General features: G+C 44.6%; 1 protein-coding gene across 7 annotated transcripts in view; it reads right to left on the minus strand.

Annotated features, from left to right (window-relative positions):
* Positions 1 to 24,579, minus strand: part of Ankrd12 (ankyrin repeat domain 12) — a 104,690-nt gene extending 80,111 nt beyond the window's left edge. For 2 of the 7 annotated variants that reach the window (XM_039083803.2, XM_063267349.1), the window contains exon 1: positions 24,439 to 24,579. The gene's annotated coding sequence lies outside the window, so the exon portion shown is untranslated. 7 annotated transcript variants of the gene reach the window in all.
* Positions 24,580 to 24,841: the final 262 nt, after the last annotated feature.

Genomic DNA, 24,841 nt, shown 5'->3' on the forward strand with positions numbered 1-24,841 from the left:
TGTGTGTCAACTTGACACAAGTTAGAGTCATCAGAGAGGAAGGACCTTCAATTGAGAAAATGCGTCCATGTGATCCAGCTGTAGGGAATTTTCTCAATTAGTGATCAATGGGGCCAGGCCCCACCCACGGTGGATGATGCCACCTCTGGGTTACACAAGAAAGCAGGCTGAGTAAGCCAAGGGAAGCAAGCCAGTAAGCAGCACCCTCCATGGCCTCTGCATCAGCTCCTGCCTCCAAGTTCCTGCTTGCGTTGAGTTCCTGTCCTGACTTCTTCCAGTGATAGATTGTGACCTGGCAGTGTGAACCAAATAAACCCTCTCCTCCTCAACGTGCTTTTTGCTCACAGTGTTTTATCCTAGCAATAAGATCCTAACAACAGACTAAAGGGTTAAAGACAAAACCCTCCTAATTTGTTGCTTGTAAGAAACATGACTCACTAGAAGAGGAGTGTGCTGTCTTAAGTGAAAGATGGGAAAGGTATTCCAAGTGAATGGCGCTGTGAGACAGAGGTGCCACCATTCTAATCTGACAAACACAGACTTCAGAGCTAGTAACAAGAGATGAAGACGGTCACTGCACACCGACTAATGAACAACCCATCAACGAGAGGAGAGAAAGTTCCTGGAAACTGTGGAGAGGTCCCAGGCCCAGGGGCTAGTTACCTTACTCTGGGCTAGCCTGAGCCCCTAAATAGCCATTCCTTACTCATTCCCCTGTCAGAACAGGATCTTGTGGTGTGACAGATTTTAAAGAACTTTTGAGATCTATGAATTTGACAGACTGCTACCTTCCACCATAACACCTAAGGTTTATGGCAAAGCTTCCCCATCCTACTCTAAACTTCTCTCTGATATACCTACTAATGTGTTTTAAACTTGCCCGGATTTATGCCTTCCTTTAGCTTACAAAACTATGAACTGCTTCTATGTTGGAACATGGAATTTGGGATACCCTAAACCTGTGCTCCAGGGTCATGGTCAATCAAAATGGCTCCAGAATAAAACTATACCTCATTCCTTTGAGGTAAGAGCTGTGTTTTCTGCATTGACAAGGACATTACAATTCTAAGCATATATGCAACCAAACACAAGTGCACCCAATCCATAAAACAAATACTACAAGACATAAGCCAGCACTGTATTAATCAGCTCATGTTATACAATCAGATTGACCCCACATAGTAACAGTAGGTGACTTCAACACATTGCTTGAAATAATTATCAGGTCATCCCAGCAAAAAAATAAGCAAAAGAAATGTTTGGATCGTATTATAAAGGAAACCACATGGACTTAAGAGGCATCTACAAAGCATTTCCTCTTTGGCCTGATCTGAGCAGGATAACCTGACTTTAGTCTTCTGACTTCCACCATGGGTCACTAAATAAATTAATTTACCCAAAGACTTCCTCTAAAAAAAAAAATCAAGAAAATCTTAAATACAGGAAAGTGGAATAATTTTGTATATCATACCTGATCACAAAAGAAAAAAACTGTCCTTATAGCAAGATAGACTATATAGATCATACACAAACAAATGGAGGATCAACATTATTAAATATTGAACAGTGACTGAAAACAAAAGGAGAATTTTGTAAATTAAATGTCAACTGAATGAAAATGGAAACACAGCAAACCCAAATTAACCAGGGACAACAAAAGTGGTGCAAGGGGGAGGTTTACAGCTGCCAGGGCCTGTATTGAGAGACCGGAAAGTGCTGGGTGATGGTGGTGCATGACTTTAATCCCAGCACTCCCGAGGCAGGGGCAGGCGATCTCTAAATTCTAGGCTATCCTAGTCTATAGAGTGAGTTCCTCAACAGCCAGTGCTGTTACACAGAGTAACCCTGTCTCAAAAAACAAAAACAAAACAAAACAACCACCACCAACAAAAAACAATGAACCAACCAACCCCACCCCCCCCAAAATAGAAAAAAGCCAACCAATAACCTAGTGAGGTCCACATGGGCAAAACAGCAATGCACATAAAATACAGCCATCAAAAAGACTAAAGAGGAAGCCATTGTAACAGAAACCAAGAAAGTTAAATATCATACCTGCAAAATATATATTCCACTAAACTGTAATTTCTAAAAGAAATGGATAATTTCTAAATACATGACCTACCAAAATTGAGCCAAGGAGTCAATTTAAAAAGACCTGTAACGAGCAGTAAGAATGAAGCAGGGTCATTTGTTGTTGTTGTTGTTGTTGTTGTTTGTGTGTGTGCACGCACGCGTATGTGTGTGTGTATTTGTTTGGTTAGTTAGTTTTTTGACCCAACGTTTCTCTGTGCAACCCTGGCTTTCCTGGAACTGGATCTGTAGACCAGGCTGGCCTCAAACTAACAGACCCACCTGCCTCTGCCTACTGTGTGCTGGGATTAAAAACATGTCCCACTACCACCTGTAATTTCCTTTTAGTTCTCTCAGAGATGTTAGATGAGTCAGAGGTTAAACACACATACTGTTTTGCTTTTTGAGACAGGATTTCTGTGTGTAACAGACCCCAGAACTGGCTTGTAGATGAGACTGGCCTCTCATTCACAGATATTTGCTTGCCTGCTGGGATCCGAGGCTTGCCCCAGGCTATGCCATACATGTACTTCTTACAAAGGAGGACTTATGCTCAGTTCCTAGCACCCATGTTGAGTAGCTCAAAGCTTTCCTGTACCTCCAGCTTCAGGAGACCCAGGACCTCTGATTTCCACAGGCCCTTGAGTGCGCGCGCGCACGCACACACACACACACACACACACACACACACACACACACACACACACACACACACACACTGTTAAGGGAACAAAAAACTGCAGCTCAGGATTCAGTGGAAGATTTCAACAGACCTTCAAAGAACACCAATGCTTCCCAACTTTCCCATAGAACAGAAAATGAAGTAACACTACCAAACTCTTTCTACAAAGTCAATATTATCCTGCTACCCCAACCAGGTGAAGATAGTAAAAATAAATACGTACGTACATATACATACGTCACCCTTGAGCACAGCTCTGATGAACTGACTTCAATCCCTGGATCATGGTGGGAGAGAACCAATGCCCAAGAGTTAGTCTACAAAGCCTCAAGTGCTGGCCCGTGCCTTTAATCCCATCACTGGGGAGGCAGAGGGTTTGAGGCAGCCTGGTAGACAAAGACAGCTAGGGCTTACACAAAGAAAGCCTGTCTTGAAAAACTAAAAACCAAGAAAAAAGTCAGTCTTCCTCAAAATGTGCTGTTGCTCATGAACACTGTGTATACACAGACACACATGAACACTGTGTACACAGAGACACACATGAACACTGTGCACACACACACACATGAACACTGTGTACACACACACACACACATGAACACTGTGTACACACACACACACATGAACACTGTGTACACACACAGACATACATGAACGCTATGTACACACAGACACACACCTTTTGTTTAGATTTACGTGAGTATTGTGCTTGCATGTGTGCCTGTATACCATGCACATGCCTGATGCCTAATGAGGTCAGAAGAAGGTGTCAGACCCCCTAGAATAGTAGTGCTAGAAACTGAGCCCAGATCATCTAAAAGAGCAACGAATTTTAAACCACTATCCATCTCTTCAATGTCAACAACTTAAAAGAAAAAATAGCATTCACAATGATAAAGTGAACATTACTCCAGAAATCCAAATTCAACATACAAAATCCTGTCATGTTAATACATCACATAGATTCAAGGGCAGAAATCACATGGGCAGATACTGAAAAGCTTTTGACAAAATCTAAAGAACTCCTAAAGAAACTGGTAGGCGGCCACTGAGTAGCCAATCAATCAGTCTTGAGCAGCAAGAGCAGTGATGGAACAGCACCGGACATCCCGCACTTGCTGACCTCAGACACCAGTCACGGGTGTATAAACAGTAAGTAATATCACAAAACCAGGCGCGTACACTGCGGAACCGAAGACAGACAAACCCAAGCACATACAGCTGCTTGGTTTTCAACAAGGATGTCAAAAAGACACACTGGGATTGTGTGACAAAAACAAACAGCCTCAAAAAGGGCCTCTTCAACAAATGGTCCTCAGAACGTGGATATACGTACACCTGTCATCCTACACGCACCAGTTCAAAAGGAGCTGAAGACCTCATGAAGACCTGAGACTGTCAGAGCAAATGCACCAAGATGAAGGCCCCGGCCAGGCACAGTGGTACACCCTTGAATCCTGGCAACACTCAGGAAGAAGGGACAGGCAGGGATCTATGAAAGGCCAGCGTGGGCTACACAGCAAGTTCCAGACCAGCGAGACACTGTGTAGTGAGACTTTGTCTTTAAAAAAAACACCCAAAAAGGTATGGCACACACAAAATCTTCCTTAGGGCAACATCGCACATAATACTAACTGATAAACGAGACCGCACAGCACTGAAACCTGCACAACACAGAAAACCATCGCAGAGGAACGGGCAGCCAATGGAAAGACAAAAGGATAATGAGCAGAGCGCAGGGAGCGAACAAAACAAGTGGGCTCAGGACAGCTACACTTCAGTTCCCAGTAACGAAGATTTTTAAAGGAATTAAAATGTTTAAAAAGCAATTAGCATTTATCCACTATATTTAAGCTATTAGTAGAAATAATTAAACAGGAGGCCAAAGAAGAGGCTGAGAAGTTAAGAGCATACACCATTCTTCCAGAGAACCCAAGTTTGGTTTCCAGTATCCATCCAGGCCAAGCCTCTCAAAACCATGTACAACTCCAGTTTCAGGGTGACCCAATGCCTCTGGCCCATGTGCGGACCTATACTCATGTGCAGGTCTCCACACTGACAAAAAACATATAATTAAAGATAAAATCTTTCTATGTATACATATATAGTTTAATTGGAGAAATTTCCATCTGCCCTTTGGAGGTAAGTTCCTTTTGCTGAAAATATCACTCTTTGGACACAGGACCCAGGGGACCTAGGCTGGATCTGATCTCAAAGCCTTGTCCCAGAGGACTACTTCTCATGGTTCTAGAAGGTGCAATTATTCAAGGGAATAATAATAATATTATTATTCCTACCCCACTCTGATGCCTCTGCACCACAAGGACCAGCTTGGCTCGATAACTATAGGATACAGTAGTGACATGCATTCCTTGGTAGAAACCAACAGCTTTCTAATTGACGTAAGGCCTCCTCAACAAGATGGAAACTATACCTGGTACTGAAAACCTAGCCAACTGCCCAGAGCTGCTGAAGTCACGGGTCTTGGAGTAAAAATTACAGCCACCACTTTACCAAACAGCAAGATAGCTAAGTATAATCTAAATATTTACATATTTAGATTATAAATATGCAGCCATTCATAAATGAAGTTCTCATCCCTCAGCAAAGAAACTTCTGTTTGCAACAGGCAAGGACCACTACAGAAAACACAACCAATCAAAATGCAGAACAAGAGACTATGTGATGCTCAACCTCAACTGACAGACTGCACAAACCCTGCACCCAACCCTCAGAGGTCACTGTACAAGAGCAAAGACTGTAAGGCCCAAAGAACAGGAAGTTTGTCCTGAGAGTGCATCTCCTAGAAATGTCAGAGGCCAGGCATGGTGGCAGTTCAAGGACAGCCAGGGCTGTTAGTTTCCTGATGCCTTTTTTCTAACAGCTGCGTAGTGCTCTACTGTGTAGATGAACCACATTTCCTTTATCTATTCTTCAGCTGAGATTTAGATGGTTTCCAGCCGCTATGAACATAGCTGAACAAGTCACTTCGTGGGATGATGGAGCATCTTTTGGGTATATGCCCAGGAGTGGTATAGCTGGGTTTTGAGGTAGAACTATTCCAAGTTTTCTGAGAAACGGACAAATTGATTTAAAAAATGGTTGTACAAGTTTGTACTCCCACAAGCAGTGGAGGAATGTTCCCCTTTCTCCACATCCTTGCCAGCATGTGCTGTCAGTTGAGTTTTTGATCTTAGCCATTTTGACAGGTATAAGATAGAATCAGAGTTGTCTTGATTTGCATTTCTCTGATGACTAAGGGCACTGAACATTTCTTTAAATGCTTCTCAGCCATTAGCGGTTCCTCTGTTGAGAATTCTCTATTTAGCTCTGTACCCCATTGTTTAATTGGGTTATTTGGGTTGCTTGTGTCTAATCTCTTGAGTTCTTTATAGAGTCTGGATATTAGTCCTCTATTGGATATAGGGTTGGGGACGACGTCTTTCCATTCTGTAGGCTGCTGTTTTGTCCTGATGACGGCGTCCTTTGCCTCACAGAAGCTTTTCACTTTCCTGAGGTCCCAGTCATTAATTTTTTATCTTAGTGCCTGAGCCGTTGGTGTTCTGTTCGGGAAGATGGCTCCTGTGCCAGTGTGTTCGAGGCAGTCCCCACTTTCTCTTCTGTTAGATTTAGTGGATCCAGTTTTATGTTGAGACTCTTGATCCACTTGGACCTGAGTTTCCTGCAGGGTGATACATATGGTTCTAGTTACATTCTTCTGCATACAGACATCCAGTTACACCAGCACCATTTGTTGAAGATGCTTTCTTTTTTCCATTGTATGGTTTTGGCTTCTTTGTCAAAATTCAAGTTGTCAACAGGTGTGTGGGTTTATTTCTGGGTCTTTGATTCTATTCCATTCATCAACCTGTCTGCTTTTATGCCAATACCATGTGGTTTTTATCACTACTGCTCTGTAGTACAGCTTGAAATCAGGAATGCTGCTACCTCTGGCACTTTTACGGGATTGTTTTAGCTATTTTGGGTTTTTTGTTTTGTTTTTCCATATGAAGTTGAGAATTGCTCTTTCAAGGCCTATAAAGAATTGTATTAGAATTTTGATGGGAGTTGAATTGAATCTGGAGATTGCTTTTGGCAAAATGGCTATTTTTGTTATGTTAATCCTACTGATCAAATGAGCATGAGAGATCTGAGAGGCAACTAGAAAATGAGTGAGGTGGCCCAAATCCAGAAGACATGCATGGTACATACTCACTCATAAATGGGTATCAGCCATAGAATACAGGATACAACTGTTACAATCCACAATCCCAAAGTAGCTATGAACAAGGACGGTTCAGAGGACGCTTTAATCTTAGCAGAGGAGATAAAACAGACATGGGAGGTAGATGGAGGGAGGGAACTGAGTGGGAATCAGGTGTGGGGAGAGCAGGGACGGCAGGGAGAGAGAATGGACATTGGTAAGTGGGTATTTCTGGGATGAGACAAGACCTGGGACCAGGGAGGCTCCCAACAGTCTATTGGGGTGACCCTAGCTGACACCCCTAGCAGCTGGAGATATGGAAACTTAAGTAGCCATTTCCTGTAGCCAAGAAGAACTTCCAGTGGAGGGAGAGGGGAACCAACCGACACACAAAACCTTTGACCCAAAATTTGTACTGCCTACAAGATGTGCAGGGATAAAGGTGGAGCAGAGATTAAGGGAATGGTCAAGCAATGACCGGTCCAATGTGAGACCATCCCATGGGACAGAGCAAATCCCTGACACTATTGAGGATACTGTGCAATTCTTGCAGACAGGAGCCTAGCATAACTCTTCTTAGAGAGTTCGTCCAACAACTAATGGAAACAAATGCAAAGACCTACAGCCAAACATTAGGTGCAGCTTGGGGACTCTTGTGAAAGAATAGGGGAAGGACTGAGGGACCTGGAGAGGTCAAGGACACTATAAGAAGACCAACAGAGTCAACTAACCTGGACCCTTGGGACTCTCAGAGACTGAACCACCAACCAAAGAGCATGCATGAGCTGCACCTAGGCACCCCCCTGCACATATGTGGCAGATGTACAGCTTGGTCTTCATGTGGGTCTCCTAATAACTGGAGGGGGGCTGTTCCCTGCCTTTGGATCCCCTTCTCCTAGCTGGGCTACCTTGTCTGGTCTCAGTGGGAGAGGATCCCTTAGTCCTGCTGCAACTTGGTGTCCCAGGTTGGTACTCTGAGAAGGGGAGGGGTATTAGGGGAAGGGGGTTTGTGAGGGTGGAACTGAGAGGAGATGTGGCGGGGGCAGGGGGAGGCTGTGATCAGGATGAGTTGCCAACAGACTCTCAAACTGCTGCAACCCCATGATTCAGCAGAGGCTGTGCAGCTCAAGAGGGACCAGTACCTCCCTCCATTCTGGGCAATGGAAGGTAAAGAAAATTCAGCAAGGCTCAAAGTATCTAGTACCAACTCCAGAACTTTCCCACGGACAGTGGGGAAGCTTTGACACCAGAAGAGGTCAGATACACCCTCTGAGCCCTAAAGACGACTCTCGCCCTTTCTTCTTTTACAAAATACTAAGCTGCTGAAAGTAAAATAAAGTATCAGTAACACAGAGTCACAAGGGAAAAGCAAATGCCTCAGCCATTCTCTACTGCCAGTGACCCTACACAATGCTACCACAGTAACCTTAAAATGACCCTTTGGTTAGGAGGCTCTCGGTCTGACTTTATCAAATCTCCTCTGCATACAGAACAGTGAGGAAGTAAAACTTCCATTAAACTTCAAGGTAAATCCCAGTACTCTGGAGACAGGCAGGTAGATTTCGAGTTTAAGACCGGCCTATATACACAGCAAGTCCTAGGCCATCCAGGCATGGCTACACAGTGAGAACAGCTCAAACTAAAAATAAAAACAAAATTTCAAGTAAATCTCTAGGTCATATTTGCAATCTTAATGCATTCCCTAGCCAGATATTCTTAACAGCCATATACAATGTACAAAGAGTCAATAGGAAAAACGTGAAGATTCATTACAGAGATTGGGGCTACACTGTAGCTACACTTTAAAAAGAGATTCCCAGCAAGTCAGAGGAAAAGACAAGCCACTGTTGGAAAAATGCATATAGAGATGAGGTAAGGTTACATCTGGAAGTGCACAGAGCTCCAGCAGAATGTGAAGTGCTCATCCTTACATTAGGCTGTTCTATGTCACTTCAGACATTTCCACTTTTCTAAACCATTTATTTGTTAATATGCACTAGTGTTTTGCTTGTACATATGTCTGTTTTGAGAGAGAATGTTGGATCCCTTGGAATGGGAGTTACAGGCAGTTGTGAGCCACCATGTGGTTGCTAGGAATTGAACTCAGGGCCTCTGGAAGAGCAGTCAGTGCTCTTCACCGCTGAGTCATCTCTCCATCCCCGAGATTTCAATTAAAAAAAAAAATTTAGTTTGTATTTATTCATTCATTCGTTTGTTCATTCATTCATTCATTTGGGGCAAGATCTCACTGTATAGCCCTGGCTGATCTAGAACTTACTATGTAGACCAGATTAAACCTGAATTCACAAGAGGTCTGCCAGCCTCAGCCGTCTGAGTACTAGAATTAAAGGTGTGCCCCACCATGCCCAGCTCTAAAAAGTATTTATTTTGATGGGTATGGCTGTCTCGCCTCAGGTATGTGTATGCACCACTTTTGTGGAAAGGCCAGAAGAAGGCATCAGTCTGTAGAGCTGTAATTATACACGGTGGTTAGCAGCCACGTGAGAACCAGGAGGGCCTCTGGAAGAGTAAGTGTGCTTAACAATCTTCCCAGGTCTGGTCTGGTCTGGTTTTGTTTAAACAGATTGTTTAGCTGTCTTCTCTCCCATTCCCTACCAAAGCACATTATCACAGCCTATCTTTTCTAACATATCACCCTATTTATGAATTATCCTTGTGACATTCCAAATATTGCTCAGTTTATTCCTTATAAAACACAGTGGCACAGGACTGGAAAGATGGCTCAGCAGTTAAGAGTACTGGCTGCTCTTCCAGAGGACCTGGGTTCAATTTCTAGCACCCACATGGTGGCTCACAACTGTCTGTAACTTCAGTTCCAGGGGATCCAACACCCTCATTCAGACACACATGTAGGCAAAATAACAATGCACATAAAATAAAATAAATACATTTTCAAAAGTCAATTGTCACTTTAAAAGAATTCTTTTTTTTTTTTTTTTCCGGAGCTGGGGACCGAACCCAGGGCCTTGCGCTTACTAGGCAAGTGCTCTACCACTAAGCTAAATCCCCAACCCTCTAAAAGAATTCTTTAAAAGTAAACACACACTCGGGCCAGCAAGATGGGTCAGTGGGTAAAGAACTTGGCCTTGAAGTCTGGCACCTGCCCTGGGGTAAAGACAGGCGGAGTGAGCTATCTTCAGGACACAACATGTGTGCGTGCATGCGTGCATGCGTGCGTGCGTACGTGCGTGCGTGTGCGCACACACATGCATACATACATCAGGTACACACAATAATAATTAAAGATGTAAAAAAATAAATATATACTTTAGCTTTGATGACAAGTGTACTTTTAAACATGGTAGATAATGGAAGAGGGTACTCAAAGTCAAATAGACTGTGATACAAGGTCATTTTTAAAAAGCAGAGCAGAATCTTTATATAGATAGTAGATATTTAAGTACAACACAGATAGTACTATAGAAATCAGAATCAGAAAAACTCTAAAAGTAAGGTTGGCAACTATAGCACAGTTGGTAGATGCTTGCCTAAACCCTCGGTTCAGTCCCCAGAACTGATTAACTGGGCACAGTTGTGCATGCCCATAATCCCAGCATTTAGCAGGTGGACAGGAGGATCAGAAATTCAAGGTCATCCTTAGGCCAGTTAAAAATACATCTCAGAGTTACCTCAGTTATACAGGTAAACACGGTTATCCCAACCTTCAGAAAAGGTAGGGGTTCGAAGAATCCTGTCACTCTGACCCACACAGTGAGTTCCAGACCAGCAAGGGGTAAATAAAAACTTACGACCACTCCTAGATCTAAGTCTGAATGAATCTAGGCCAGCAGACAACAGACATACTGCCGTATTATGGAATCAACTGGTAAAGAAAACATGTTAAATATAATTGTTTTATTATATATTACTGTATATGTATAATTTTATTCTGTCATAAAGACTGAAATTAAGTCCATCATAGGAAAATGAAAGAAACTAGAGATCATTATGTCAAACAAAGTAAGCCAAACTCAGAGATAAATAGTGCATGTTTTCCTTCATATGTGGAAGCTAGGTTTAAAGTATGAAAGGTACAAGGCGTCATAGAACATTTAGGGAAAGAAACCAGCAGGAGGAGAAAGGACAACAGAATACTTATGGATGAGTCTAAGCAGATCACATGACATGCACATAGGAAAACGTTATATCCCACCATTCTCTGAGTTAACTTCCCAAGGAAACCAAGCTTTACCAGTCTAAGAGTGGGGCTGAGAAGATGGCTCAGAAGGTAAAGTAGCTCCCATGTGAGCAGGAAACTCAGTTCAGATCCTCAGGTCCAGGGAAAAGCTAGGCATCGTGGGAGTGCAGACATTTTTCTGGAATAAATACCCCAACACTAATGAGAGCTTCTTGAAAGACCACAGTCCACCAGTGACGTCTCTTCCACTCTCACTGGTGTTGGAATGCTTACTCCAGAAAGATGCCCACAGACTGTTTCCAGCAAGATGTCCTCACCACCACCCTAGTTGGTTGAGAATGACTGCTGCTCTCTGTTCTCAGCTCACTGAAGATCTCTGGACCTCAGAAGTATGTGCTGCCACCATGCCAAAGGGACCGAGAGTCCCAGGCCCTGAATCTAGGCTAGGCGAGACCGACATCCAGACCAAGGAAAAATTGCTGGGGAGAGAGGAAGCAAGAATCTGCATGACTTAATCATCCTGCGGGAGAGACTGACTGCACCCAAAGTCTCGATGGTACTGAGGTGGCACAAGTCTCCGAGGAAAAGCCTTGAAAGGGTAACAAGCGCTGGTACTGGTCTCTAGAGAAACAGGATGCACCAGGAATTTAGAACTGCATATAACCTGTGCATGAGTGGTGAATGAGTGTGTGAACACTTGCAATGATCCCATAGTTCTGAGACATGGGATCTGATAGGGCCCAACCTGTGGTTCCTCTGAGGTCTTTTTGACCTGAATGAACACTTGATTCCTGTAACAGGTGACTAACATGGATTTATACATATGACCCTAAAGTACTATCTCTTAAGTCACTGTAAGGTGGCAGGCCAGGCAGGGACCTGCTTGAGGGAGAAATTGGTCTTCTCTACCACACTGGGTTAGATGCATTCCTGGTTAGAGAATTCTTCTGGTCATAAGCTCTGCCCAGTCCTGATGTAAGACCTGTACAGTCCTTCCTGCAAAGACTGTGAAGACACCAAGGAAGCACTCCCTTAGTTTCCCCAGAGGGAAGTTCACAATGTTGCCTCCCCATGGACTCCAACTCACATAATGTCAAAGATACAAGAGCACCTGATCCCATCCCTCCAATGGTATCTGACCCAGAACTGAGGAAATGGCAGGCCCTCCCCTCACCCAAGATGGGAGATATTCTACCACACCACCACACCATATACTTACCTGAAGAGTTGGGAAAGCCCCTCCAGACTGCAGACAAATTATAGATGAGATTTTTCTCCTCACAGCCAAACTGTGAGGACATGATGGTTCCCAATGCAGACCCAGAACCTTTTACTGATGGGAGCTGAAGCTTCAACAGGGGGAACAGCTCCTCATATCAAGAGACTCAAAGCAGCAATACATCTACAAAGAGGACTGATTACCTCAGGAGTAAACATCAAATCTTCTAGTTCCAAGAAGAGGCCTAGCCCAGGCTGTGGCAGTGCTTACTGTTAGACTCAGACAAAACTGAGGCCCAGTATGTTGGGAAAACCAAAAAGGCTACCCCCTGTAAAGACACATCCTGCAGTCTCCTCTCCTACTCCCATCCTGGAAGGTTACACAGGTGCTTACACAGGTGCTTACACAGGTGCTCCCACATCTCCCCTCACATAAGCCAGGAAATAAAAAAAGAAAAACCGGTGAAGGAGCTGCTAAAAGTCAGGTCTGCCAATCACCTCAGGCAGGAGCATAGCTCTGAGGTTACAGCTCCCAGCCCAGCCCAGCTCATGAAGCAACCCATCTAGACAAACTGCCACACAAGAATTTGTTGCAAGGATAGTTGGTGGTTCTGAGGTTGCCAACACTGACTCAACAACCTAGGAAAATGTCTACAGTATGCTTAGACAATCCCAAGCCGGGACCCAGGCCCTGATGCTGACATAAAAACAGGGGTCCTACCCATCTGAACATCTAGAAGTGGACTTTACTGACACTCAACCCAGCAGAGGGTACCAGTATTTGCTGGTATGTGTGCACTTTTCAGTGTGGGTAGAGGTTTTTTCTACCTGCACACACAGTCCTACCCCAATCATCAGCCTGGGTTATGACCATGAATAGAATCTTTAAGTAGCACTGGCCAAACACTGCCAAAAACAGACCTCCCATGGTCAGAAATTCTGCAGCTTGCACTGTTTAGGGTGCAATGCACAGCCTGTAAATGAAACTGTTCTCCTTTTGAGATCATGTTTGGCTGCCCACCTGCACCGCTCCCAAAGGGCTCAGAGAACCTCGCAAGAGTACGGACACACCCACCTCCAGTGGTTCTTCAAAGACTTGGCTGACACTACACCAAACACTGACTAATCCTCCCCAATCCCTCAGCTCCTAAAGCTGCAGGTCAAGCCTAGGATGCACCACACCCACCCCAGGGTTGCTATGGATCCCAGCCAAGAGTCAACCAGGAGAGACCCAGACCCAGACCAGCCTCCAAAACTGACCATCTCAAATGTCCTCAGAATGGGAACAAGAGCTCAGTTCCTGCTCTGCCTCCTGACGTCCTCCCTGTTCTGTGGATGTACATCAGAGCCAGTGCACTGTCTCGTCAATTACTCTGGAGAGCAACCTTGTCTCAGGGCAACTCCAACTCCCGGACGCCCATCAATATAAGTAACTGCCTCAGAGGGCTCTGCCTTGCTTCCTTCAGAAGATACTACTTGGGAACAGGCCAGCCTCGGATCACCCTCAAAGTTCATCATATCATCCTGTGATGGAACTGCCCATGCCACAGCCTGTGGACAAGTGGCCAGAGGATGGGCAAACGAAAAAATGATTGTGAGGGAACCTATAAGTGTTAGCTTAAATAATGATCATGTGTGATGTTTGCCTCAAAAAGGGCCTGGAAGGGAGTCCCCACAAAGGGATAAGGAAATAAGGCTGTAATGGGCCTCGATGGAGAAAATCTGAGAGGAATAATGTGGAGACTGACCATTAGAGATGTCGTCCATGTGAGAAAATGCCATCCATGTCTCAAAACGCTGGTGCTAGTAAAAGGCAGTCAGGGGCGCCTCACCTCAGTGGGGACTGCTGGGTGTGCACACACAAGCCAGGTTACTACACTGCAGTGGGAATGAACGCCAACACAAAGGGGCGTGTTCAGCTGGGTACCTGTTCAGGTCACAGGAAAAGACCAGGGTATAAAAAATAAAAAGAGCTGTACCAGACTAGCTAAAAGAGCAGTAACTCCTATTGGGAGTTCACACTTCACCTGCCCCAAGGGTATTTACTTACATATGTACTCAGGAGACACACACGCACGCATGCACACGCACACACACAGAGCTTTAAATAGTTTGTATGTAATCAGTCAAGAATGGTACAAGAAAATGGCAGAAAGTTGTTAGAAAGGATTAAGGGTAGAGAGTTGGAGGACAGTATAGACAATATGCATGGAGTTAAGTACCAACCCGTTTCTTTCAGACAGACTTTTAAGGTGTTGTGAAGGTGACAGGAGGGGATGAAGTAGAATAAGTTTTAAAAAACCCCGACTGTTAAGATGGTGATGCACTGGCTTATTTAGTGACTGACTTACAGCACTGCCTACGGCAGGGCTTCCCTTGCTGCCTGGGATGGAATGATGTGGAGAATAGCTAACCCAATAGTTCATTGCCCTTAGCAGTCTGCTGACTGCCACACATGCTTCTGTGAAATTGCCTTGCTTGCTTATGTGCTCCACTTTGTGATTTTACAGTATAACCTGGAAGTCCAAACTGGACCTGAGACCAAGGCCTTTCTGGAGCTATCCTGACTTTGGCCCACTGGTGACATCTCCACTTTTCCGCTCTCATGGGTATCTGAGTGCTTATTCCAGAAAGATTCCAACAGTAGTATATGCTGGAATATAAGCAGTCAAAGGCTGATGTGGTGGTAGCCTGCCAGCCAGTCTGGACAGCAAAGAAGCTTCAGCTTTATCCTCCTTTGGCCTACACACACACACACACACACACACACACTCTCTCTCTCTCTCTCTCTCTCTCTCACACACACACACACACACACACACACATGGGGCACCATACACGGCAACACACACACGTGGCACCACACCACACACACTTAGACATGAAGGCACAAAACAAAGCAGAATTGAGAATGTGGCTCAGAAGCAGGACACTTGCCTAGCATGCATGAGACTCTCTGTTCCATCTCCAGCACCATACATAATTAGTGAGGCAGGGTAGATACAATCAAGATACATTATACACATTGATGAAATTGCAAATATAGCTTTAAAATATTAAAAAGCAAAGTTAAAAAACCTCAACATTTATGATAATCACTGTTACTCAATACAAGCCAGTGATCAGGTACATTTTTTTTCTTTTCCTATGGTCTTTTTGAAGTTAGGAAGGTGTACTGGCTGGTTCTGTGTGTCAACTTGACACAGCTGGAGTTATCACAGAGAAAGGAGCCTCCCTTGAGGAAATGTCTCCATGAGATCCAGCTGTAAGGCGTTTTCTCAACTAGTGATCAAGCGGGGAGGACCCAGCCCATTGTGGGTGGTGCCATCCCTGGGCTGGTGGTCTTGGGTTCTATAAGAAAGCAAGCTGAGCAAGCCAGGGGAAGCAAGCCAGTGAGTAACATCCTTCCATGGCCTCTGCATCAGCTCCTGCTTCCTGCTCTGTGTGAGTTCCATCCTGACTTCCTTTGATGATGAACAGCAATGTGGAAGTGTAAGCTGAATAAACCCTTTCCTCCCCAACTTGCTTCTTGGTCGTGATATCCGTACAGGAATAGGACCCCTGACTAAGACAGAAGAGATGCTATCAATGACTTAGAAGAGCAATGCTAAAGGAAGCAGCAGTAGGTCCCGGCAGTGGTGGCACATGCCTTTAATCCCAGCACTCAGATGGCAGAGGCAGGCTGATCTCTGAGTTCCGGTGTGCCTGATCTACAGAGTGAATTCCAGCTGGAGCTTCACAGAAAAACTTTGTCTCAAAAAACAAACAAACAAACAAACAAACAAACTAAATCAAACCAAACCAAACCAAACCAAAAAATCTATAGGCAGAAGCTCAGCACAGTGGCTCACACCTGTAATTTCAGGACCTTGGGGCATGAATATTGTCATAAATTTGGGCCAGCCTGGGCTACATAGTAAGTACATTTATCTAAGCTACTACACTCCAGCAACCACCACAACCAGAGCCACCACCCTAATAACTAGGAGAGAAATGATATGATACAGTTTGCAGTTTCTTCTGGGACTTTTAAATGGGCAATAAATGTCATGTTTCTAAAGGAAAATGATTTGTAAAATAACAGGTGTGGAAATCTAATAGCAAGATTGCACAAAAGGGTTATTAAATACAGCTCACCTATTTCTGTTAACAGTAGCACAAGTCAACTCAGTAACGTAAAAACTTTAATACACATATTAGAGTAGTATTTGCTTACATTTTTAACTCCTAAAAGTTTGAATAAGGAGGACAAATAGGAAAAAAATGTCTAAAGGATATGAAGGGCTAATTCACAAATATAAATACTCCCTAAATCCAATTTCATATAGCTAGAGTCAAATACCTTCTACAACAATGCAAACCAAAGCCTTAAAATGTACAGCGAGGGCCCAGTGGGTGACTGCTGGGTGAGTGGTGAGGGCAGCTGCTGCCAAGCCTGAAGGCCTGAGTTAGACACCTGGGATGCCCAAGGACCGACTCTTATGAGTTGTTCTCTGACCGCCACATGGGTACCATGTAGAAAATAATTTATCTTTACGAAGTAAGAATGTGGTGATATAGTTCTAGTAAATGCAGTCATGTAATCCCTATATAAGCCTGCGTGTGTGAATCCCTATATAAGCATGGTTTATTCTGAGCAGCAGTCTGTAGGGCACAGAGGCAGGCAGGAGTAAGAGACATAAAGAGTTTCTTCACAACAAAGCCAGGGTGAGTGAGCCATCAGCCACCAAGCAACCCTTTGTCTACGCTTCCTAACATGAACACAAACAGAAACAGTAACACGCACTTTTGTCCTAGCCAACTGATGCCTAAATGGCATATTTTTTATGTGTGGAAATTTTATATTACTTCTCCTGGAAGATGGGGAAAATTCCCGAAGATTGAATTACCCCTACTGATGATCACCCCAACTATTAAAAATGCCACTGTTCTTCTAGGTTTGTTCATAATTCTCATTCAGAAGTAAATTTCAAGGCAACCTACGCTTACACCAGTAAATTTAACCCAGATCCATCCATGGTCCCATGAGGTCAGGTGACATCTTTCTTGCCTCACATAGGTGTGAAATTCAAACAGATGCAAACCTATAAATGGCAAACTACTCAACTTCTTTATTTTTATTTTTTGGTTTGGGGCAGGAGACAATGTCACTATGTAGACAGGGCTAAGCTGGTGCTTACTCACTAGCTAACTAGGTGGCCCTGAACTGCCTGTGTGTGCCTGCCAGCAAACCACTCTGACTTTTAAGGCATCCTCTTTTCTTTTTTAATCTTTTCTTTTTCAATCTCGAGTCAGTATAGCTATTCTATACAGAAAAGAGACCAACCACCTATGGCATACACTTGTTTCAATAAAGTAGTTAGGCAAAGAATTTACCGACAGTATTTATGATAACTACTCTAATTGTAGCCCAAATACATAGTGATTACTAGAAAGGCAAACTACTACATATCTTTAATCACTTTCAGTATGATGAGCAACTGTTAGTGGGCCTGGCTATGGAAAAAAAATTTTAAGTGTGTGTGTGTGTATGCAAGTGCTCATGAGAGTGAGGGGAGAGGGGAGGGGGAGGAAGGTAGGGAGGAAGGGAGGGAGGGAGGGAGATCGATCGCACCAGCAGCGAGAGAGCAGAAGGAAGAGGATACGGACTAGACATGGATGTTGGGAACTGAACTCAGGTCCTGTGGACAAACTGGAAGTGCTCTTCACCCCTGAGCCATCTCTTTAGCATTCCACGCAAAACAATATTTATATTTTAAGAATTTTGAAAAACACTATACTATATATTTTAATATTTTAAAAATCTACACTACAATTTACTTCATAATTTACCTTGCGTGCTTAATTTCTGTGTTTCAGTCTACCTTTCTAGGGATGAAGCTAATTTCTTGAATTTGCAGGCTTCTGGATGTCCTGCATAGGAGAAAAGCCTTCTCCTGGGTGTTGTTTGCTAACTTGCACAAAGTCAAGCTCTCCATCACTGGTCTAGATTTTCCCCTAAAGCTTACCTGACCCAGTGTGTTCTTTTCCCTTCATCACTATGTGATCTCTTCTTAACCCATGGAAAACACTATGTGCATGGAGGTCAGAGGACTGCTTTTGAGAGAGCTGGCTCTCTCCTTCCACCACATAATACTACAGATCTTAGTGGCTAGCCCTCATCTTGGGCTGGAGATGCAGCTCAGATGCAGTCAGCACGTGACAAAGTATATACAGATATCGACTAGAATGTCTCTGATCAGGGCCCTGAGATCTGTGTCCAGCAGTGACAGGTCATGGGGGAGATGGAGAACAACCCACACATAAATCTCACAAAAACAAAACAAAAACTCTACTGGCTTATTCTAGTATTCTTATATAATATTTATTTTCCTTTTCCTTTCTGGCCACCCAGCTGGTGGAGCAGCTGGCCCACAAGCATTTTTCACTAAGTCCAAAATTTGATAAATACTCCCTCCTTAAAGCTCTTCAAAACCAGTTAGCCATTCTTAACTAAGGAGAGACAACAGATATACATGGAAAACTGCTAATACTTGGCTTGTGAATACCTAATGTCCCATAGCTGTTCATAGCCTCAGCTTAATCTGATGTCTTAAAATAGCATTTGTCTTTAGATTAATGAAAAGTATCTGAAATGTTGTATTTAAACCTTGAACAAAGACTCCCATAAAGCACTAAGTGTTGTTTTTTTTTTTCTTTTTTCTTTTTCCGGAGTTGGGGACCGAACCCAGGGCCTTGTGCTTCTAGGCAAGCGCTCTACCACTGAGCTAAATCCCCAACCCTCAGTAAGTGTTTTACTGATGCTTTGAGGGGGAGAAACAGGGGTCGAGACAGTGTGTGTGTGTGTGAGAGAGTGTGTGTGTGTGTGTGTGTGTGTGTGTGTGTGTGTAGCCCAGGTTGTCCTAGAAACTCCCTCTAAAGATCAGGCTAGCCTAGAATTTAAAGATCCACCTGCCTCTGCCTCTTGAGTGCTGGGATTAAAGACATAAGCCATCACCACTTGGTCAATTACCAATACTTTTTATGTTCAAGGTTACACATGCTCTAATCTAGGCAACACCATGACATCAATTTATTGATTTTCATAATCAAATGAAAACACTAGAAAAAATTAAACTTTACCTAAAAAACAAATACAATGAATACTAGAGAGGTAAGACAGATGGGTCTCTGTGAGTTCAAGGCCTGCCTGATCTGCATAGTGAGTTCCAGGTCAACCAGAGTTATATAAGAAGACCCTCTCTCAAAAGAAAAGAAAACAAAAGAGGAGAAAAGGAGAAAAGACAAGACAAATATAAAGTTAAGATATATTCTGTACATTTGTGCAGGGTCTTACTCTAACCCAGGCCTGAACTTTAATCCAAGCTGTGGCTAGGTTGGCTTAGAATTTGGGGTGATCCTTCTATCTCAGCCTCCTAAGTGCTGGGATTACAGGCATAAACCACCACAGCACTTCTGTGTATTTTAGAACCACTAGATGACTAAAAACCATGAACTATTCAAAACTAAGCTTATAAAGGAAATTTATTTCCTGCCACTGCTGTGTCTGAAAATCAGCCAGAGACAAATTGACATCACTACTATGATACTTTCACTATTGCTTTTGAAAAGCCATTGTCTGCTAAGGAAACAAATTATGCATGCATGAGCATATAACAAGAATGTTTTCAAATGCTGTATGAAGCAACTTTATATTCTCCAGGAGAAATCAGAAGGCTAAAGCAATATTTAGAGTGTTCATAAGCAGCTTTACTAAGATTAGAACTAAGTGGGGACCGGGAAAAACTGTATCTACAAGGAATTATAATCCCCAAAATAGCAGGTGTAGAAAATAATAAAGCCAGGGCTCAGCAAAGCCCTAGGGACTGAAACATCTTGTTACACTTCAAGAGCTACATTTTCTTTGAAAGCAGCAGCATCATACTTTATCTGTATAAAGGCTCCCAGTATGCAATGCTCTTTCTATAGTGTTCTCGCTTTATGTTATACAAGACAATCATTATCATTGGTGGTGATGCACTGACTGGACGGCAGGCCTCACACATGGGAAGTAGGCAAAGAATGCAAGGCTCTGAATTTTACAGATTTGTCAAAACAAAAACTTCAATCCAGACCTCCTCAGTTCTAGTTCCAGATCTTTTTCCTTCTGCTTCACACAACTACTTCCAAATAAAGAACAAATTAGCATCTCACAGTAAGAAGCTTCTAGACAAATCAGCAAGGCAGACAACTGTGTCAAGGCCAAGCTTTTACCTTTTCATCTGAAAAGAGGGCCATGGATTGCAAAGTGTGAAGCTGCATCTAGTTCTGAGGCTAACTCCACATGTGTCCTGTACAGGACACAAGTTGCTAACAAATACATGTTGTTACCAACAATGCTGGAGCAAACCCTGCAAATGCAAAGGAAACTACCAAATGACCTACTCCAGCATCCTTACATATGTGTGCTGGAAGTGCTTTAATCCACAGTCCAACGACAGAAATGACTCATCTCACTAGCCAGTCCTTTTGCAGACTGAAATTAATGTCCATAAGGAAAACTGGAAGTGGTACAGCAGGTCTGTGATATGAGCTGCTTGGGAGGCTGAGACAGGAAGGATGGAGAGTGTGTGTGTCTAGTCAATTTAGCAAGGCCCAATCTGGAAAGAAAACACTAAAAGGGCTTGGGTGTTGGTTTAGTTCCCAGTACCCACATCAGGTGGCTCACAAGCACCTGTAACCCAGAACCGGGGATCAATATCTTTGTCCTCTGCAGACATCCAGCACTCCAGTACATACCCAATAGACACATAATTAAAAATTTACCCTTAGGGGCTGGAGAGATGGCTCAGCAGTTAAGAGCACCCGATTGCTTTTCCAGAGGTCATGAGTTCAATTCCCAGCAGCCACATGGTGGCTCACAACCATCTGTAAAGAGATCTGATGCCCTCTTCTGGTGTATCTGAAGACAGCTACAGTGTACTTATATATAATAAATGAATAAATCTAAAAAAAAACAAAAAAAAACAAAAAACCAAACCTTTAAAGGGCTCAAGAGATGGCTCAGCAGTTAAGAGCACTGGTTGGTATTCCAGAGAACTCAGGTCTATTCCCAGCACCCCCATAGCAGCTCACATCTGTCTGTAATTGCAGTTTCCGGGCTTCTGACACCTTCACACAGACATACATGCAGGAAAGACACCAATGAATATACAATAAAAAATAAATTATTTTTTTAAAAAAAACACCTTTAAATGGGGGTTTGGGGGCTGGGGAATGTAACTAGGTAACCTGCTTGCCAAAATAAAATAAAATAAAACAAAAATTAAAAAGGTATAGTACACAAGGGGTCCTTTCAAGTTCAAGGACATTCTGAACTGCACAGTGAATTTGAATCCACCCTGGGAGAGACCCCATCTCAAAGAAAAAAACAAATTAAGAAAAACGAGGTACTAATAAGCTAAGAGAAATCTCATAGTTAAACAAATAACCCTTTTCAAATACCCCACACCTGACTACCATCTCTCCAACTTTAGAAACTATCAATCACTTTCCCCAATAACTCCTATGGAGAAAGAAGGGATTTAGGATGGTCATTTTTTTGAAAGAGTCTAGTGTATCTCAGGTTGGCCTAGAACTTACCATGTGGCATACACTTTTGTGTGTGTGGTGGGTGTGTTTGTGTATACATATGCACACAGACGCATGTGTGTAATACATGTATCACCACTATTAACATCTTTGATTGCTTTCCATGTTATTTTTTGAGTCAGAGTCTCTCACTGAACCTGGAGCCTGGTAATTTGGCTAGACTGGCTGACCAGAAAGCCCCAGAGGTTCTCCCTGCCCCTCCTTCCCCAGGGCCAGAGTTATGAGTGTGCTCTGGCTCCTGGCTTTCCACAGTTGCTGGGGATCTAATCTAGCGCTTCTTGCCTAGGCTTTCAGATTGCCATCTCTCTAACCACCTTGAACTGATCCTCCTACTTCTACTTCCTGAGTGCTGGGTTTACAGAGAGCATACGTTAACTATCAAGCCTGCTGCATGCAATGCTGGGGCTGAAATTCGGGGTCCCACCCAAGCTACACCCCCACAACACTGTGATCTGAATAAAAGCATCTGCTTTCCCCACGTACTCAACTGGCTCCAGATAAAGTCCAGCCATTATTTTTTCCAATACCGAAACTGAAGAACATCTTCAGCAACTGAGTTCTTTCACTGTTGTGCTCTCTCTCTCTCTCTCTCTCTCTCTCTCTCTTTGCACTCTACCACTGAGCTAAATCCCCAACCCCTCACTGTTGCTCTCGAAACTCCTCCTCCAATACATTTCATAGGGTGCATACCCAGAGATCCCCACGGTCTCAACCATCCACAGTCAGTGTTGACAATTTTAAAGTACACAAACTGTAACAAACTGAGAACTGCTTCCAACTTTCAATTCTAATATTCCTTCCACAAATACCCTTAACCCCATGGTTTCATTCCCAGAGAACTTTGTCAGTCTCTAAAACAGAACACATATGGTGAACAATTAAGTTTGTCCTGGGTCAAGTTGTCTTGTAGTGTTAGAAATTCGACTGGTACTTCTATCGATTGTAAAAACTCTTAGGTAGTGAAGCCGTTCTCTCTGCATCTATAACCTCAGGGCGAAACGTTGCATGCTCTTACATATTTTTGCTTTTAATCCAAATGAAAGCGTTCTCAAGACATTAACAGGAGGAGGTCAAGATGGCTCAGAGCATAAGGGTGAGGACCACCAAACCTAAGTGCCTGAGTTGGAGCTCTGGAACCCCAACTATAGGAAGTTGTCCTCTGCCCGCCACATTTACCATGTAAACAAATGTATTAAAATATTAAATGTCATACTGAAATGTGTTTAAGGGTACTATAACTTCTTCATCGTTACGTCAGCGATTCTAATGAATTTTTGCTTTTAAGCCATTTGGCACCAAGAGAGCACATTTTGCCAGTTCTGAGTTAATCTTCAGGAAAGCCTTTGTGTAACGCTTGAAGAAGATGAAAAAGATCAGTAGCCAAGATTTTTAGACGCCTACTTTGGCATATGTTTTTAATGAACGGATGACTTACTCGAATAGTTCATCTTCCTTTATAATTGACCCAGACCATTTAAAATAAGGAGAAACACATGGCTGAGGATGCGGGTTCATCTCAACCACAGAATTAGCGATAATCCCAAAGCGTCACTGATCGCCGGATTTGCAACATACTTCACCCCAGTTCAAGGGGTGTCTAGCGGAAATTACAGTCTCTATAACCACACTGCTTCAAATGTTTCCGACGTACTCAACTAGTGCAATACTGTTCATTTCCATTCTCAACTATTCTCACTGTAATTATTAAAACAGCTGTCAGCTGGGTTTCGGCAACCTCTTTGTACAGCCTTTTTATTCAACGCCGTGGATCCTGAAGGATGCGTCATCCCCATATTACTCTTCAAAAATCACATCTAAGATTCCAATGCACTCTAAGGGTCTCTGAACATCATTCCAATCGAAACTGGCACAAACTAGACCTGATCGCTCAAGGCGGCAAGGGAAGGTCGCACTGGCATTTAGGACAGCACTGGCTCCGCGAGCCGCAGCAATTTCGCTTTCACGCACCTCTCCCGGGACCATCGCGCCTCCTACGCCCCGGGCCGCACCGAGTCTCCGACATCCGCGCACGCAGCGCGGCTGGCACCGGGAGCGCGCGTCGGCACGGCGCGCCCCCGCGATGCCGTCCGTCCCGGTGCGCTGGCAGCGCCCTCCCGGCCGCGCCATGTTCCGGTAAGCGGCGGCCAAGGCGCTCGCGCTAGCCGCCGCCCGAGCGTCGCCCAGCGGCGGCCCCACCTGCACCGCGACGGGTCAGGATGCCGGGCGGGGCGGCCACCAACGGCCTGTCACGGGCCGGACGGCCGCGCCGCGGGCTGGGCTGGGCCGGGCCGGGCGGCGCGTGGCACACGGCTGGGCGCGGCTGGCACAGGCGCAACCCCCTACCTGGCTCCCGGGAGGGGACGGGGAACCCGACTGAGGGCTGAGGGTCTCCTCCCTGGTGCCCGGGACAGACTCGAAACCGCGCCCTCCTTCCTCCCCTCTGGTCGCCACGCCCCCCTGGCCCGCACGGACCCGAGGCTCGGCAGGCTCAGAAGGGTTCACCCCCTGAACGAGGACCTCCGGGTGGCCGCCGCTGCCGGTGTCTCCGTCGCCGCTGCAACAGCCCCTGATGCCGCCGGGGCCAGGCTTGAAAACATCTCCGGTCTTGGTCGGTCTCTCACCACAGCCTCCTTGCTCTTGGACAGCGTTCTCCGCGATTGGCTGCGGCGCGAGCACGTGACCCAGACGGACACGTGACTCCTGCAGGCACGGGACGGGCGGCGTGACCGCCGTGCCCCGCCCCCGACGCGCCCGTCCCTGGGCTCTCCGGAGGAGCGGAGCCTGCGGCGGCGGGTGGCGGTCGTGGGGAGCTGAGCTGAGCGGAGCGGAGCTGGTGGAGGGGGCCGGAAGTCCTGAGCCTCCGGGGCCGGCCGCG

The sequence above is a fragment of the Rattus norvegicus genome, chromosome 9 (assembly GCF_036323735.1).
Source record: "Rattus norvegicus strain BN/NHsdMcwi chromosome 9, GRCr8, whole genome shotgun sequence".
In the NCBI taxonomy this organism is placed as follows: Eukaryota; Metazoa; Chordata; class Mammalia; order Rodentia; family Muridae; genus Rattus; species Rattus norvegicus.